This window comes from Pseudorca crassidens, chromosome 3, assembly GCF_039906515.1.
Source record: "Pseudorca crassidens isolate mPseCra1 chromosome 3, mPseCra1.hap1, whole genome shotgun sequence".
In the NCBI taxonomy this organism is placed as follows: domain Eukaryota; kingdom Metazoa; phylum Chordata; class Mammalia; order Artiodactyla; family Delphinidae; genus Pseudorca; species Pseudorca crassidens.
In genome coordinates, this window is record NC_090298.1 from 105,273,838 (window position 1) to 105,286,664 (window position 12,827).

The 12,827-nt window shown below is 42.2% G+C and overlaps 1 protein-coding gene across 3 annotated transcripts in view; it reads left to right on the forward strand.

Annotated features, from left to right (window-relative positions):
* Positions 1 to 12,827, forward strand: part of MEGF10 (multiple EGF like domains 10) — a 368,384-nt gene that overhangs the window by 202,791 nt on the left and 152,766 nt on the right. Inside the window, exon 1 of one of the 3 annotated variants that reach the window (XM_067731619.1) lies at positions 1,130 to 1,891. The exons of 1 other annotated variant lie outside the window; for it this stretch is intronic. The gene's annotated coding sequence lies outside the window, so the exon portion shown is untranslated. Of the gene's footprint in view, positions 1 to 1,129; positions 1,892 to 5,002; positions 5,090 to 12,827 lie in introns of those variants that run through there. One more of the 3 variants, XM_067731620.1, reaches the window with a different exon arrangement.

A 12,827-nucleotide genomic window follows, 5' to 3' on the forward strand; every position in this document is an offset into this window, starting at 1 on the left:
ACATAGGTGTATACATTTTTCAAAACTCACCAAACTGTATCCTTCATATGAGTGCAATATGTTGAGTGCAAATCATGTCTAATAATGTTAATTAAAAAAATCAAAGGAAGTGGGGTCACCAGGTTTCATAAAGCAGGGGGTAGCTTTGGGGAATAAATGCTGTGACCTAATGGCCAATCTCTAGAACACTGTCAAATGGATCAATCAACTCTAGATTTGTTCCTCCTTGTGTTGCTCTGATCAAACTTAGGATTCATGGCAGAGAAGGTCTGAGGGGACTAGCTTAGCTCAGGTGCCCACTCTTGGATCCGGAAAAGCTGGACCATCCTGACTGACTTTCCCATCCAGACCGCCCTGAGTGTAGCAGGGTGGTCCCCCAAGTAAAATGAAGGTACTGTTCAGAAGAAGGGGTGATGATACCTGGTAAACAAACAAGCAAACAAACAGAAACAGTCTCCCCTTGTTTGTGTCCAGGGGTGAACACTTACCCCAAGGTCATGAAGAGGATGGTGAGGGGCTTCAAACATATATGTTCATTCATTCCATTCAAGCATAACTTTGAGCATGGACTGTTTGCCAGGTGCTGTTATTGGCTGGAGTCGCATATGCATTTGAGGTCTCTCTAAAAAGAAAGAGCTCGTATTAATGTAAGGAACAGAAGCCTGGTAGGAGTGGCTCATCTGGCGTGAATATGGAGCACTAGCCTTTTGGGGAGGTTGGGGGAGGATAGAATTCAGCTTAACATTAAAAAAAAACACCACCAACAACTTTCCACGAATAAGAAATTTGTATCTTCTTGGGTGGTTCGCATGCAGGGTAATTCGTAAGAGGAATGTGATCAGCCAGAGAAGTAGATTCTAGAATTCACGTCTCGCTCAATACACAGATGGGGAAAAAGCCTTTTTCATCGTTTTAACTTTGCGTCTTTGGGTTTCCCGGGGCCTCCCCGGCGAGTCGGCAGAGGGAGCCATTCCCCAACAAATCTCCGCGCGGGGCCTCCGCGGGCCTGGAGGGATTTTCTTGCGGGTCCTTGGAGTTCTCTCTCCGCCCAGCCTCGGTAAAGTGGGCCCCCTCCGTCCCGCGCCCCCCAACTCCTCGCCCCACCTCTCCAACCACTTTGTTGCCGCGGTGCACACTCTTCTACTGCTAGGTCACTCTTCCCTTCTCTGTCCCACTGTTTCGCTCCTTCCCTGGCACCGCTGGGGCGTGCCGTCCACTCCATCTGGTCGCTCGGGTGCCTCCCCCAACCCTCCACTCCTCGTAGAGGGTCTAGAACACCTCCGGGGACTTTGACACTGGGGCATTGAGAGTGAGTCGGGACGCAGACGGGCACTCCCTCCACCACCTTTAGGTTCACCCCCACGCGGTGACCCCAAGGTTTGCCAATTTAGTAGCCAGACTATTGGCGGAGTCGCCTCGGCGCGGTGGAAGCCTCTCAGGACAGGGGCGACTCGCGATCGGGCGCAGGAGTCGGGCCAGGAGGATCCTGCCGGTCACACTAGGGACTGCGCGCGGCGCCGAGGACGACCCCCTCCAGCGGTCACTGCCCCGGCGGCAGCAGCTGCAGCAGCGGCAACTGCTCGCATCCCGGGCCCGGCTCGGGTTACTCCCCTCCTCCTTCAGCATCTCTGGCCAGACGGAGAAAACCTTACTCAAGTTTGCAACGAGTACTTTCCCCGTGCGCAAAACTGGGGTTCTGGAAATGCGCAGAGACCCGCCTCCTTTCCCGTGCGTCTCCTTCTTTGAGCCTTAACCAAGACTTCCAAGTATCTCTCTCTTCTGGGACGCTGCTTGGAGGCTAACTGCGCTGTTTGGAACAGATTTTGCTTCTCCGCTGGCGTTGCGTGAAAACCAGGGGAAAAGGGTTGCACTGCGAATCTCAGGATCTCGGGTAAGAGTTGGGCAAACTCCGTTCTGGCAGCCGCTGGACCTTGGCCGGACGCTGGATGGTTTCTTATGGGTGCGGGCACATTTTCCTTAACCAGGATACCCCGGGTGCCCCGTGAGGTGGGATGAGACGGGCTCAGTCTGACTTGTTTACTTGTCTCAAGGGTTTATTGTTAGTGTTTGGATTTGGTCTTGGGGCTGGGTAGGAACTTCTTGGAGTATTTTTCGTGAGGAAATGCCCCCGTTACGCATTTTATTTTGCATAATTTCTGCCCTTGTATTTCCTTGTTTGTGTTGCTTCTGTGTTGACCGGTGTCATAGCTGGGTGTAGGGAGGTTTGGGGACAATGAGACTGAGAACGAAAAGCAGTTTCGGCGGGGCTCTTCCTTTCAGATCGGCTTTACTTCTCTGGGATCTTGTTTTCTAAACTTCTCTTTCTCCGGGACTTGATATTCAGATTGTGCGGTCAGACGTGGGGATGCTCCCTCTTACTGCGCTCTCAGCGTCCTTTAGGGGCGTCAGGATCAGAGGCTGGGTGACTTAAACTGAAGGAGTCTCTTATTTCTTTGAATACCTGGCACCTCAGGGAATGTTGGGAAGGGCGGTTCTTCCAGCCATAGTTACCATGGAAAGATCTATCTCCTATTGGTCTTTTAAAGTCCTTTCATCTAGAACTTTTACCCCTGGTTTAGGGAAATACTTTGTCTTTATTTTTCTTTCTGGAAATAAGAATGGTACCACAGAGTAGATGAAATGTAGTGATATCTTTGATACTTCTTTAGAAAATACCCCCACATGAGGACCCAGATTCTTCAGGGGAAAGTTAAAGTTTGAGATTTTGTTAGCCCTGAAGTTCTCAGGCAGTGATATCCATGCTGTCCCAAGGCAGAGGAAAATGCCATTTCTTCTTGGCCCTCCTGGCCTTTCTCCTTTATATTCTGAGTCTCACTTTGTGTATGGTCTTCCCAACTAAAGATGCTTCATTCCTTATGGATGAAAAGACTGGGACCAGATCATTTTCCTGATGTGAACGCTCCAGGAGGTCAGCTTGCAGGGTACTTTTTGCTGTGCTGCTCTGAGGTCAAAGAGTTCAACAGAGGGGTTGCTCTGGGACCAGGGGGCCTGGGGCAACTGTCATCTCTGCCACTTTCCAGTTGTGTGATTTTGGATGTTACTTAACCTCTCTCTCCTCATCTACAAAATCAGAATAATAACAATGCTTACGCCAGAAGGTCGTCCAAAGGATTAAATGAGTGGATGTGTGTGGAGTGCTAACAAGCCTGGCAGATAGTAAGCACGTATTAGCTATTATTATTATTATTAGCATCATCATCATTATTATTCTAACATTATTAACATGTTGTATCGTGATGATATAGTTTTTGTTAGCTGTCATTAAGTGTTAGCTATTCTTCCTATTTGAATAGACTTTGAAAGCTGTGCTCATGTGGCCTTCACTCCCACCTAGAATGTGATGCATTGTCAAACTTTGCAGACGTGGTCTTTGTATTGCTTTCTGCTGGAGACCCTTCAGAGGAAAGGACAGTGCATGTGGCAGGGCTGGGATTTGTAGAGGAGGGGTCATGGTTTGGTGCCAAATGGTGCTTGGGATAGGCTAGCAGGTGGGAAATTGACACTCAGTTTACAGCCTGTAAACTACATTGCCTTAGAAACTCCTTGCATTACTATACCTCCTTTAACCTATTTTTTTAAGAGGTTAATCATTTGTTCAATAAATGTTTATTAAGCATCTATTACAGTTCAAGCACTGTTCTAGGTTCTATATTATTTAAATTCGTTGGCTTCATTTTAGAAATGGATATGCACAAGTATTTGCTTTATGCCCATCCCTCCCCCCCACACACACATCAAGTTTAGGGCTTCACGTGGCACTATCACTCTATAAATTAAATCCCCAACACTTTTTAGCTCTAATGATTTCAATACCTGTTAAAATGAAGAGCATGTATCACTGAGGAATTGAACAAAATATTCAGTATAACTTCTAGCAGGGTACTTCTCCCATCGGCTTCATCATGTGTGGGGAGGTAGGGAAAGAGCTGGATAATCTCTGGCGTTCCTTCCAGCTCTAACAGCCTTAAATTAGCCTTAGTTCATTGGTGGTTGTTTTTGAACATCATTTTTTTCTTTTAACATTTGTTTTAGGTACATAAATTATGTCACATCATTGCATGTCAGTCAAAGTGAGTAATGACACTGATAATTAATAAAAAAGGAAAGGCATTTAGCTCTGCTTGTGTTTCATCAGCTATTCTGAGACTTTGATGTATATCAGAAACATGGAGTGGGGCTTATTAAAAGTATTAGATGAAGCTGTGAGAAACTGCCAAAATTTGACCATTTTTGATCTAGGTAAAATGGCGATTTCATGTATAATAGTTCTACCTAATATAAATCCTAGCCACCTCTGCTTGATTCACGTGCAATAAGTCTTGGACGAGATGTGAAAAGTCTGCATTTTTATAAGTTCCCCAGATGGTTCTAATGCAAACCCAAGTCACAAGCTCATTTAGCAGCAGCGGATTTACCTTCCTCGTGATTGTTTAATAGCATATATCTAAAATACAAATCTGATTGTGTCATTCCCTTATTTAATCATCTTTGGCGGCTCCCCAGATGGTAAGCATCAGTGTCACCTGGGTGCTTATTGAAAATGCAGATTCTGGAGCTTCATCCCAGATGTAAGGGCCAGAAATCTGCACTTGAGCAGATCCCCAAACGAATCTGAGGTGACCTCAAATCACATTTGGAGAAACACTGGCTTACAGCATAAAGCTAAACCTCCTAACATGATACACAAGACCAGCTTCACATATAATCTCTGGGTTGTTTCTCTGCTTCCCTGTTCTCCAGCCTTTCAGCCCCACTGATGTTGATTTTGTTACTGTTCCTTAAAGAATACACTGCCTCTTTCACTCCTCCCGGCCCTGGCTGTGTATGCTGTTCCCTCTGCAGGAAATGTCTTTGCTCCCTTTTTTGGTCTAACCAACTTCTTACTACCTAGTCATCCTTCAAGATGCAGTTCAGTTAAGACCTCCCCTCTGAAGCTTTTCCTAGTTCGCTCACATAAACGGTGGTATCTCATGTGATTCCTATTCTGCTTTGTGGATAGCTTTAATATAGCATCTATCATACTGTTATCAACTATGTTATGTTACCTGAATTTTTCTCCAACTGATTGGTGAGTTTATCATTCCTTATTCTGAGCCTTTATTCCAATGGCTGGCACATGGTAGTTATATAATAAATGCCTAAAGAATGTGGAGGAAGAATGAATGAATGAATGAATGCAGTTGACTTTTTCTTAGCACACCAAGTGTTTGGGACAGTCACTATGTACATACTAAGGGTTGTGGAGAAGCCATTCAAGAATTTACAGTTTGGCTGGACAGAGTCTACAAAGTTAATAACACAGAGTGAAAAAGGACAAAATAGAATATCCTAAGAAGACTTATGAAACACCAGATGCCACTGAATTGATGTTACATGTTCAACATTGTGGCAGCATTACAATACAAGAGCTGAGTGTATCATACCTTTGGGATAGTTTTGGCTGTGAATGACAGCGTCAGGGCACTGTAATGGTTTACCCTGTGCTTTTTAGTTTATAAAACATCTTTGCATCTTTCTTTGTATTTGATCAGAGACATGGTGACTGGTTCAATATTGTTTTTCCTACTTGAGTACAGGATGCAGTCCTAAAAATAGGTCCAAAAATTGTCCAAAAGCCTACATGTTACAGGGAATGCTGGTCCTAGAGAGACAAGTATGTTATAAATTTATAATTATATCTTGCCATTTAGACATAGTATTCAGTATTTACTTCTTTCTTTACTTTTTCTTTCTTTAAATATTCTATAATTTTGATATGTCTTCCTGTTTGAACCCCAGTTGACCTGTTCAAGTTAAATAAGTGTCTGGTTCAGGCTAAAGATTTGCCGTTTTGGCATGTCTAATAAATTCGATCTTTGTTTCACATGTTAAGTTTATGAGACAAAGTCTTCTTATAATTATGATTAGGTTTTTAATTTTTTCATTTTCCACTTATTTTTTTTATAATCATGGAAATATGCAATATTATTTGAACAAGTGAACAAATTGCAGGGTAATGACAAAGATAGTGATGCTTCAAAAATTGAACTTTTAGCTCATGGGCAGCTCCACCATAAAATAAACAACAAAACAATGTTCTTTCATAGGCTGAAGTAACAGAGTTCCAGTAACATAGAGCAGGAAGGGAGCAGTGTCAATGAATGAAGTACAAACATCCAGTTTGTTTGGACTTTAAACAAAGCAATATTAAGAACGAACTCTGCTCTCATTTTCTCAAGGATGTGTACCCAGTATTTCATTTTAAAAATTAGCTTAGCTTTAAGAATTAACACAAGATTCATTGGATTCTGTTGATTTGTCTTCTTTTTCAGTTGTTTCCAGTATGAACTTTTTCTAGCTTAATTTAAGCTTGCATCTGGCTGTACTTTTGTTGTCTCTTAACTACTCTCCTAATCTCTTGATTTACTCATTCATTCCTTTATTCTCTCTCTCTGAATTTCCCAAGATTTTATATTTGTCTCTCTTTTTTTCCCAATTTAAGATTATTTTTCACTGTAATCATTCTAACTCTTTTAAAAAATAGTTATTGCAGAAGATTAATTTATAGCAGTTAATAAAAGGATTACTCATATTATGACGAGAAAAGAAGATGCAAACCAATGTTATTTTCCTTGATACAACTTTATTTGTAAAAGTGTTATTTCCTTGATACAACTTTATCTGGATGCTATTTGATGATGCATACTTTGTACAATTAGCCAGTCTGGAAAGTGTGAATGTGATAATATATCCTGTTATTATAGATGTTCATTACTAGTGATTTTTCTTGTTTCAGTTCCAGTGATTTATACTCTTAGATAAAGAAACTATGTAAAGCACTTTAACCCCCTCAATTTCCTGCTTAGAGGGCAATAGATTGTACCCTTTCCCTCATCCAACACGAAGAAAACAGTATTTTAGTATAGAAAGCCTCATCTTGATACATACATGTGAAGGACATCAGCATCTGTTAAAAACATCTTATCTTTGGGAGCAAGGAGGCCCCATCTAGAGGGTGACTGAGTGCCTGTCCTTAACATCCTGGCCAAGCCAGCTGAGCTGCACAGATTGGGTTTGTGCTAAAACCTCACCACAGGTGATCATTCCCATGATGGAACTTCTAAATACCTTTGGTAAAGAATCATGTTCATCTGTCTTTTTTTTTTTTTAAATAATTTTTGGTGACAAATTGAAAATCAAACCCCACAAATTCAGTTTGTTTCACAGAGAACAAAGTAAAAGTATGAAACCTTTGTTTTGGGTCCAGGGGATTAATTCTACAATCAAAATGAAAAATTTCAAATATCTACCCCCACTGATATTTTGAGAAGGGTACTTTATTATTTTTTCGGTCAAGGAATCATGACAAGGTGTGACTTTTGTTCTTTAAGAAAGTAATTGGTGTGAGTTTTATTTTGGCTCCATCAGATATGTATTTGGTGTATAGGGCATAGGGATAAATACTGTGTGGAATTATCAAGATACTTGCCTTTAAAAAACAGATTTAAAAAAAAAATACAAGTGACCGTATAAGGCTGAGTGTAGCCAGGGCCAGGTGGACAGTTCTGAGAGCCGCTCTGAGGGCTCATCCTAGAGAGAGGTCTCTGTGTTCACCAGAGGTTTCCTGGCAGTGTAGGGCCTTGAAGGAGAGAGATTTGAGTACATGAGGCATTTAAGACAGGGGAATGCCAACACATGGCTGCAGGAATTTGCAAGACATCTTTAAGCAACAGTTACTAAACCATTCCATAGGAGTAATGAGTTAACATTTGAGAATTGTTTTATGACAGCCACACCCGGGGCTATAGGACTAGATTCTGCCTGTGCCCACAGCACTAATGTGTTTTAAAGGAGCCCCTCATATTACAGTGCTATTATTCTATTATATACACCCAATGTGGTTTGGGGAACTCAACTGAGAGTCAAGTAAAAAATTGAGCCCCCGTTCCATGCGAAGGTGTGAAATGAGAAAACTGTTATTTCTTTCAACCACTATGGTGCTTCTTAGGGGTGTGGATGGAGACAGGACTCCTGTTTCTTCTAGCATCATCCAAATCTGCATTCATATTTTCCTTTAAGAAGTTTAGAGATGATCTTGCCACGCTACTCTACCGTCTTTTTTAGCGTAAGGTTATCCGTCCAACCATGGATTTCGCTTCATTTCTCCTTCACTTCATACACTATCATCAAACATTCAACTCTGAGTGGCTGACTTTTAAGGCTTAGGCCAATGAAGTTCACATCTTGAAACTTAGCGCTAAATATTCAACATGCTTGTTTTTTGACAGTCCATCCCACCACTGGAACTTTCTCACCGTCCATCGTTTTCTGAAGCCTCTGCCAGGTTGCTACGGCACCTCCTTTTATTCTCCCTGTACCTCCCTCTTTTTGCTCACTGCTGACCCCACCCCCAAATTCCTATTATCTTCTCAACAGCCATTATTATTTTAAAAATTTCCTGTCTCATTCCCCACATCCCTTGGTGCCCTCATCTTTCTCACCTGTCTTCTCCCATATGTTTTCCCTCACACGAAGATTGGATAACCATGGTATAACGTATTTGCCCTTTCAATATCCCCCCACCTCCTGTACATCCCTTGAACAGATAGGTGTGCAAAATCGGGCCATCAGCAAGGTTAGAAATGCTCGAGGCCTCTGCTTTCAAACTTCAGGGGCATAAGAATCACTGGCAAATACTGGCTCACCTCTAATGATTTTGATTCAGTAGGTATGCAGTGGGGACCAGGGATGTATATTTTTTAGTATATGTGCTGCTGAAGTGAGCACTGGGGATGGGTATTTTTGACAAGGTATTATTCTGACACAGATGGTCCATGGTTGCACTAATAATTCTTGTTAGGGCTATATCGCTCCATTCAGAAGGCATGAATTTTGTCTCCTTTTCTTTTCTCTTTTCCTTTCCTTTCGTTTCTAATTTTTAGTAACTCTGTCAGAGGGGGTCAGAGAGAATAGCTGGTCTGTGAGAAACCGTGCCTCTCTGTCTCTGCTTGGAGGGACAATGGCTGTAACACAACGCTGTTCATGTGACAGCCGGAGAAAGGGGGCCCATTGTTCGGGGCTTGGCCGATGCTCCATTCCACTGCGGTCCGTCATCCAACTGAGCTTGGTAGCCCCAAGGAAACAGACACACTTGAATCAGAGAGACAAAGAAAGGAGGTCAAGGCCTTTCGCAGTTAAACTACTTGCAGCAATGTGTCAGAGGTAGGATTTGGGAAGGAAAAAAGTAATTTTGTGGAAGCATCATTAATCTGCTGGTTTTGGGGGGCATGAGACACGGCATTAAAGGGACACAAGTCTGTTAGAACTCCCAGTTGATCTTTGGCCAAAGAAGAGTTGTTTCCTACTATGCCCAGTGACTTATCTTATGGAAAGGCTTTATTATTGATTTTAACAATAAAAAAAATCTCCCTCAGTCCATGATAGGCAAAGGTACCTTTCTCAGCCTCTTTTCCCCACGTTCATCAAAGACAAGTATCTGATCTGAAAGCTGGCCTAAATCAAGGCCTGTGATCTCAGAGAATGATTCTTTGTGGTTGCCAGGTATACGATATATTAAAAATTTCCTTACAAATCTAGACTCAGGTATCAGTTTAGAAGCTGAGAATTTTTTGAGGTTGTCATACAGTTAAATGCATTAGAAAGTTCTTGATATATTTGGACGGTTATAAGGTTGGGGGACTCCCCAGGTGTCATGTAGATACCAATCCTCACCCCCAACTTCCAAACTGGATTCTAGCCCTGGAGGGAAGGGGTTGTAAACTTTCTGTAAAGATCTAATCTAGAGCCCAACAATTGGCTACATTCTTTGCATCAGAAGAAGATTCAAATTCAAGGCCATAGCCTCAGTAAAGGTCACGGACTTTTCACACAGGATTGTTCTTTTAGCCTGATTACTCCCTTTATGAGAAAGTTTGTCATTCATTCTGCCTTTGCCTCTGGGTTCCTTTTAAAGGGAAACTTAGTCCCTTGTTCCTGTGGATATTTGTAGGTGTCTATTTTTTTTTTTTTTTTTTTCCTGCAAATTAGGCACAGAGTGCAGCCTTGGGTTAAGCCAAATGGGAAAAGCCTTCCCTGGATGTAATGGGTTATGGAGAGCCCATTTACACAGTGTCAGGCAGCTAGTGCTCATTGGCCGTAGGAATCCTTTTGTCTCTGAGGTAAGAGGTTTTCTGACTGGGCGTATCAGGCTAAAGGAGGTTTGTACCCAGGAGAAGGCGATATATGATTCGCTTGAGGTCACTTAGAGCTTCTTGTAATTGAGTCCGTCACTGCACCTTGATTACAGACTATCATTGTAAGTCCATTAAGGGAGGAGAAGCAAGTGGATTGCAGAGGGGCAAGTAGCTTATTTATTCCTGTGTTTCCACTCCCCCTTCCCCCTTGCAGTTTGTTTATACTTTACTAAGTGGATATTTGGTTTTACCAGTGATAGAGATGCCTTTGAAGTGGAGAAAGGGAAGAGGAGACTGTTCTTTGCAGGTGGCAGAAGAATTGTGTTCAACACGCTCCTGATTAGTTCATTAATTTTCAATTCGTTGTCATTAGGCCTGTTCATTTGGCTCCATTCCTGTGATTTAGAGAGGCTCACCCCTCGGTGCTGTGAGGGATGAGTACTGTGTTCTACTTGAAGTTCTGTGTAGATGCAGCTTGTGTTGAAAAAATAGGGCAGGGATATGATGTCTTTCACTGTGGTCGTTCATGTCCCACATTGAATGCTAAATGCACTTTTAGGCGTAGGATGCTTGCTGGGACTTATTTTTGTGTCAGGATTAAAGCCCTGGCCAAGGAGGGTTTCTGGGATGCTTATATTGTTCTGTTTAATCTGGGGGCTGATTAAATGGGTGTGTTCATTTGGTGAAAATGTATTGAGCTGTTTAATTTTGATGTGTAAACATTTTTGGTATATATTTTGTACTTCAATTAAAAGTTTGAAAAAAAATTTAAAGCATGATGTTTAATATAGAATTAAAACTGTAACAGTGATGGAAAACAATCAACTCTGAGCACCCCAACTGTCACAAAATTTGGGTCTTGCTGGGGCTAAGAGGGCCTGGAGCTTTAAATATCTTTGAATTTGCTCTTACTTCCATAGCCAGAAGAGCTGCGTGTCAGAAAGCAATGGACCAGCACCATCATATTTGATTGTTCTACTTTTCCAGGCAGCAAATCCAGTGCCTAAAAGGTCAGCAGTGTCAGCAGAGCCCCACTCTTCAGAATCTAAAACAAAAGTGCCCCTCCAAGTTGGTCAGCTAGTAAATTTTCTTCTTTCCACTCTCCACCCTCCTCCTGTTCACTGTCATCTGTCAGGAAAAATCAGAGAACAACTCTGGGTCATGGGTGTTTTTCTGAATCTTTAGATGACAACTCTCCTGAAGTCTAATATTGGACTGCTATTATTTTCTTTTTTCTTTCATTTTTCTAACTGGGAGAAAGTGAGATGAGGTATGGGGTCTTTGTCTCATCTCTCTCACTTATTTCAGCCATCACTTCCTGAGCTCCACAATGAGCTCCGGGAGCAATACCTGTGAAGGTGGAATGGCCCTATAAGCAAAAACGATGCTTCTGACACATGGGCGACCTGTGATCCTTTTTCTATCTAGAGGACGTTATTCATCATCAGTGTGGGTCATTGTACCTATAGAACATCCTAGCTTGCTGTTACCATATGGAGCTGGTAGACTCAAATGGAGACAATAGGAGCGTTTTTTGGTTTCCTAAAGGAAAATTTGGAGTTCTTCACTTTGAAATGGTTCAAGCACAGCTGTGAGAGGTCTGAGTAACCTTCTGTACACTTCCTTTGGGCATTGGGCGTAAATGTTAACTGTTGATTTACACACACACATGTGATTAAAGTCATGAGCTAGGAGACAAGATTTTGATGGTCTGGGTCTACTCCTGGCTGGTTGTGTCATTTACTGTGTGAAATGTGACACCCTGGGTAAGGATCTGGTCACCCCTAACCCTCGTGATGTTGGGCAGGCTACTTACACTCCCTAAGCATCTTTTCATCCCCTGTGAAATGGTAACAGTATATATTTCAAAGAGTGTTACATTTAGCATAGTGGTAGGTACATAGTAAGCTCTCAATACACATGTTATCATTATTTAACACCAAATAATGTTAAAATGGGGAAGAAAAATTAACACGGTTAGGAATAAGTTTTGCTTATGATTTTTATGACCAAATTATACATGTGCTTAAGTAAGATTCTATTAATTAAATACAGAAGTTAGGAAATCTGATCTCTGATATACTCTGATATAATCAATAAGGAATTTAAAATATTCTGGAATACAACAACAGTTAAATTTACTCATGGGCCTGAATATTTTTTAATGATGATAGTATCTTATTAAAAGAAAAGTTATTTATCTCTAGTACAGAATTAGGATGAGGCTTTTTTTTTGTAATTAATTAATTTATCTTTGGCTGAATTGGGTCTTTGCTGCTGCGCATGGGCTTTCCCTAGTTGCAGCGAGCGGGGGCTACTCTTCATTGCGGTGCGCAGGCTTCTCATTAAGGTGACTTCTCTTGTTGCAGAGCATGGGCTCTGGACACGTGGGCTTCAGTAGTTGTGGCACGTGGGCTCAGTAGTTGTGGCTCACGGGCTCTAGAGTGCAGGCTCGGTAATTGTGGTGCATGGGCTTAGCTGCTCCGCGGCATGTGGAATCTTCTCGGACCAGGGCTTGAACCTGTGTTCCCTGCATTGGCAGGTGGATTCTTAACCACTGCACCACCAGGGAAGCCCAGGATGAGGCTTTTAGTTAATGAATTTGTTCTCCTCTCGTAAGATATCAGCAGAATG